Here is a 6,087-nt window from a genome sequence, read left to right as displayed (position 1 = left end):
AAAAGATATAAAATCCTAAGAGAGAACAAAGAAACAAATAAAAAACCCAACCGGTGTTTGGAAGATGGTAATGCAGCAAGAATTTTTCCCCACATGGCTGTCGACTGCCTGGCAGAGAATTGCTGCTTCAGAAGGAACATAACTTCATGTATGTCCCTTTTCAGAGCCTCCCAACACTGTATATTTACTTTGGTGTGAAACTCTGAAAGCCACCACCTTTCAGCCATTGGTTATGAAATTTCCTACCTGCAGAACTCCAGTTTTGTTTTGCCATGAGCTTTTATTCTTCATTGTGCACATTACTCATAGTATTTAGTGCTAAATTGGGTAAAATAATGCAATGTACTGGAGAGTACTTACAGAGCATGGAAATCATCATTCCTAAATTGTCTGCGCATGAAGATCCAGGAATCTTCTGAGAAGATGTGAGAATCAAAGGAACTTGCTAAGACTTGATCTGTCAGGAAACTGATGGGAAGCTTTATATTGTAAAAAGGCAAAAGAAGAGAATCTGTAAAATGAAGGGATGATAACAGTCTCCTGCTAATTAAATTATTAAGTCCTCAAATGAAGAACAGATAATGTTTCAATTATGATTATCATGTATTAATGATTTGGCATCTATGAGTTTCTGGTTGTGTATTAAACAAATATGTCAAAATGTTATCCATAAAGCATCTCTTCACCTTCCATGATTCTGTAACAGAAGGAAATCAACAAAATTATTTTCTCAAAATTCCACAAAAAAAACCCCAACACAGGAAAAAAATTAAACTTCATAATTTAGTCTCAGATGAGTTTGATAAAGATGTGAACAGTGGGGGTACCCTGATTTTTTGCTGTGACTATTATGTATGAAAAATAGAAGCCACAGTTTAACTCAAAGCTGTATCAGTGGAAATTCAAACAACGATACTATTGTCCTAGGACAAGGAATTACAGAAGAAAAGAAAAAAAAAAAAGAAAAAAAAAAGAAAACTGACGGGTTCCAAGTGCACAGTGATCCAGTAAACTGCACAGGTCAAGGAGCTTTCCCGACTAATGAAACTAAAAATAAGCATTTTATTAAAACACTTTTAAAAAGCACTATAAATATTTTACAGAAGTCTGATATTATGTTAGTATATAACAGTATTATTTTCTGGAGCACCTGAAGACATGAAAGTCAGCTCTATGTCTTGCAATGTCTTTGAGCAGCTTCTCTTTTCAGTGCAAAGACCCAAAGTAATGAAGATGACACAATATCTTGAACTAAAGAGTACTACATACCTCTTGTGTCAAGAAATGCTCAAGAGAAACTGGTCACTTAGTATGGTCAAAGGCTCACTAAGCAATGACTGACCACTAGGGATGCTAAGTCTACGTCCAACTGAGATTCTGCCTCATTACTGGTTTACTTTTCATCTTTTCCTTACCTGGGTTGTAGGACTAGCTTCTCTTTTGCTATGAGACACTAAGGATGGTGGAATCTTACACCAGACCTTCCTGGACTATAAAAATATCTATCTGTGGACATGATTTCACGGCCATTTAATGCCTTCTCTGTGTCTCAGTGTTATCATGGCCCAAATCAAGTAAATATTTAACAGAGTTGGGCCACTTGGAAAATAGTTTCCAGCCAGGAAAATCAAGGCCGACTGTCTGCCTGAGTGACTGTAGTTAGTTAATGCTCAGGCACAGATTCATGCTTGTTTCTACAAAGTATCCTGATAGCACAGCTTAATGAGAAATAAGCTAATAAGAAATACAGACTTTCTCATTTAATAGATTTCTTATGCTTCCTATGGATCATTTGTCGGGTTTTTAGGTGCTACTCCTAATGCTTACAAGAAGTTTAGTCCCTTTGTCCAGAGTAAACCTGGGCTGCATCATATTCCAGTAAATGTTAATCTTGAGGTTTCGATTTTAAAAAACTTTCCACCCGAGGGTCCGCAGCGCACGGACAGACGGAGATGCCCCTCCACGTACACTCACCCAGTTACTGCACCCCAAACCTCGAGAAAAGCTGTAGGGAGTACACGTATGTATGTGTGTATGGTATATACTTTCTCCTTCTGCTACCGCAGTTTGCTGGATGTGCAGTAACGGGAGGCTGCCCAGGGGAGGGGAACCCCCGCCTCGTCCCGTCCCGTTCCGTTCCGTCCTGTCCTGTCCCGTCCTGTCCCTCCAGGCCGCCGGTGGGGGGGGCTCGTACCACCCCACAAGCGCAGCCCAGCCCCGCCGCCGGCCGCGCCTCCGCGCCGGGCACTGAAAAGAGGGACGGGGCGGGAGGACGGCTCGATCGGCAGCGGATGCCGTGTGGGAAGCTGTCGGCGGGCACCGCACCGAGGGCTGCCCGGGAAAACGTCCGGGACCCGCCCGCACCCCGTCGGGGCGCACTCTCCTTCCACCCAAGCTCTTACCGCCCGCCAGCACCGCCTGAGGGCACCATGACCATGCTCAAGCTGTCCCTCATGGCCTTCAGCTTCGTCTTCTGGGCAGCGGGGCTGACCATGTTTGTCATCGGCCTCTGGGCCAGGCTGTCTCTGGGGGGCTACCTGGTGCTGTCGTCCAGCACCTACCCCAGCGCCCCCGCCATCCTCTTGGCCACCGGCGCCGCCGTCATCATCTGGGGCTTCCTGGGCTGCTTCGGTGCTGCCACGGAGCACCGGGGTCTCCTGCGCGCCTACAGCACCTTCCTGACAGCCGTGCTGATGGCCGGGCTGACGGCGGGGCTCTCGGCGCTTCTCTACAGCCGGAACGTCGCGCAGGGTTTCCAGGAAGGGCTGCGCCAGGCCCTGCTCGCCTACGGGGAGGACGAGGCGATGGCGGACGCCCTGGACGCCTTGCAGCGCACCTTGTCCTGCTGCGGTGTGGAGAGCTACCGCGACTGGCTCACCTCTCCCTGGGGGCTGGAGCAGAACGGCTCGGTGCCCCTCAGTTGCTGCCGGGCCCGCCGGAGCTGCCAGGTCAGCCTGCCGAACGCCCAGGGGCTGCGCCGGGACGGCTGCTTCATCAAGGTCTCGGCCTTCGTCAGCAGCAACATGTTCTATGTTGCCACGGCCGCCCTGAGCTTGGCACTGCTGCAGCTGATCGGCATTGTGCTGGCCTGCCTGCTGGCTTCACGCATCCCTGCACACCTGCTGGCCATTGCAACCCCTCGGTGACAGCCCCTGCTCGTGCCCCTTATCCTCTTCAGCTCCCTTCTTTCCCCCAGACCTGTGTGCATCCCATCAGGAAAATCCTCCCTTCATGTTCCCCACCTGAACCTGAGCTTCCTCTTCTGGATGCTGTTCCTCTGGAGCTTGTGTCAGGTCTGGCAACACCACAGGTGTCTCCAGAGCCCCTCACTGAAGGTGCTTCCTGGCCTGGCTGTGTTCCCTGAGGGGCAGCAGGTCCTCACTGCTCTCCTGGAGCCTCTGGAGCACTTTCCTCAGAGAGTGGTGGCAGCATGGACAGAAGTTGCCCTCTGGGAAAGTAAGAGCAGCAGGGTCAAGGCTGACCAGGTTTCTGGGTGATGCAAGCATCCCAAGGCACTGAAATGGGGGCCAGGAAAGCAGAGAGGGCCTGGGAGAGCAAGAGGGCTGTTCAGTGTTATGCTGGGTGAGTGTTCTTCTGAGACTGGAAAATTGTGTTACTGGAAAAATTACATTACTGGAAAACTGCTGGAGTGCACAAGGGGCATGCCTGGCTCAGGGACACACAGGTAGCCTCACCAGCAGCTGCCTTTGGGGTCTACTTGAGGGACTGCCATCAGATGCACCTCATATCCATGAAGCTGTCCTCACTGTGTGTAGATTCATGCTGTCTGGCTTCATGCGTATTTTTCCTTCTATGGTATTTCCATCTAAAAGTGGAGCTGCAGCTCCAAGTGCTGCTCTCTCCTTCATGATGTGGTTGTCCTCTTAGCCAGGTGGTCCTGGTTAAGTTTTTGCATGGCTGAGAAGACCTTAAACTTGGGCTCCTGTCATACAAGAAGATGGTAAAAGATCTAGAGGGGCTTCCTCCTCTAGAGGAGGGAGGTGAGCAGAAAAAACTTAGAGAAGGGTATCTACAAGCTGGCTTTCTTACTCTCTGACACTTTTCCTTTTTCAAAGGATGTCTCTGAAGTGTGTTCCCACCTACAGTTTTGAATCCAGCTCTGTACAACCTTAGAGTAAATAAAGTACCCCAGGACTTGCCATGTAGCTTTAGGAAAAGCAAGCCACACATATCAGAGGCTCTTGAACCTTCAGAGCTTCATTCCTCCTTCTTCCAAATTCCTTAAAACCTGTGAATGGGAATTTTAAAAGTTTCTCTGCCTCACAACAGAAAGACATGCTTGTCTACCCAGAAAACTGAAGAGGGAGGATTTCAGAAAAGAACCAAGAACCGCAAAAGAACTCCAGGATCTGGCATCTTTCAGGAATGTGACTGAAAAAGCTGTGGGGAATGGTCAAATCCTAATACCTGTGGGACAGGAAATCTTGAAAACGGTGACCCTTAGCTTCATGAAGGGAGTGGAGTACCCTTGGGGGAAAGGGGATTAGCAGTGAAGCTCTGGTGCTCGGGCAGCAAATGCACGGTGTGAGGGGCTTAGCTCATTTTATTCCTTGCTTGCCTTTAATATTTTTGACTATATTTCTGGCTTCCACTGAAGAGTGACTGTTTGGCTGCAAGGATGAGCCAGACAGAGCCTCTGTCCCACCAGAGGAGGAGGCAAAAACTTTTCCTCCATCTCGGTTTAGGAGATGGAGCTCGCCTTGCCAGCTGGGTCAGCCAGCCTTCTTTGCTCACCCTGGTGAGGCAGACAAAGGGAGACAGAACCCATCACTGCCTTTTCATGGGGGATCAAATGTAGAGCTAACTCTCCTCCTCACAATTTCTATACCTAAAGGAACTCTGCCTTGATATTTCTGTGCTTTGCCCAGGCTGAAGATAAACTTCTAGTCAGTGGTCCTGGGGAGCATTTGCTCCTGGGCAAAACACATGTTCATTTGGAAAGATTCTGATTTCAGGTATCTTTACTGCTTTTAATGTCTTACACCATTTAAAAACACCTGGAAATGCTGGAAAGGGACCACTTCCCTGTCTTTCATGATAGTGAAGTGCTCCCCCACCTCCCCTTTTTTTCACTCAATTCTATGTTGAATTTTGTTCCATTTGCAGTATTGTAACTATTTCTGACCTGGAGAGAGTGCTGCAATTTAGGTTTTGCAAAACTCCCTGCCCTTGTATAGGTGCAGTATCCTTGCAGAGTGAAGCAGGCTTATCCAGGCGATGTTAAGGGAATCCCTTCATAATTCCTTGTATTAACAATTGTACAAGCTTGATGGAGATTGTAAAAAGTTCTAAGCCAAAACAATGTAAATAGGTGTTTCTATGGACATTTTACTCTGTGCAAAGTAGTATAAAGTTTAAATGAAGTTTCTAGCTGAGAACTGCTGAATCCAGAAGAGTATTTATAAGCAAAAATCTGTAAGGACCAGCAGGGAGTGTCCAGCACTCATTGGAATCCAGGCACACAAACTGATTTTACTAAATTTATAAAAATTATCTTTGCTTATGGAAGTGATTCTCTTGGGGTCAGTTCTTTCAACCAAAGTTCACAAACTCAAAAGTAGAAAAAGAGAAGCTGGGTTTTCATTTTTGGAGAGTGATTCTAGTCCACATGGAAGGATCTTGGGATGCTGGTAGAAATCTTAACAGTCTTAACTTTCTTTACAATCATGTTGTGCTTGGGTGTTAGCTGTGACTTTGTGACTTTACCTTAACAGCCCCTTTGCTCAGGTATTAGGTGGCTATGGAACTATGGTAATCACATGCCAGATGAAGAGTGCAATGTAATCAGACTTCTCAGTCAAATTTGACTATTCATCTGAATAGATGAACTTTGAAAATGTGCTGGGAAACTGTCTTTATAAAGAAAACAGTGCTTCAGTTTTTAGCTCTGGTGTTTATTGTTTTACATAATGTAATTTTTTATTTTTGTTTGTGAATGTCCTTTTATTAACAACCCTTTTTTGGAATTTATGCAGTAGTGGAATTCCTCTTACTTTCTAGAAATCAATGTCATGTTACACAGTTTCAACAATGGGCAAAAAGTATAGTTTGTATCAGAAATGGTAC

General features: G+C 46.5%; 1 pseudogene; it reads left to right on the top strand.

Annotated features, from left to right (window-relative positions):
* The first annotated feature begins 2,340 nt into the window (after positions 1 to 2,340).
* Positions 2,341 to 3,450, top strand: LOC103527825 (annotated as a pseudogene).
* Positions 3,451 to 6,087: the final 2,637 nt, after the last annotated feature.

This window comes from Calypte anna, chromosome 1, assembly GCF_003957555.1.
Source record: "Calypte anna isolate BGI_N300 chromosome 1, bCalAnn1_v1.p, whole genome shotgun sequence".
NCBI lineage: Eukaryota > Metazoa > Chordata > Aves > Apodiformes > Trochilidae > Calypte > Calypte anna.
The sequence above is the reverse complement of the archived record's forward strand: the minus strand, read 5'-3'. Positions and strand labels throughout refer to the sequence as shown.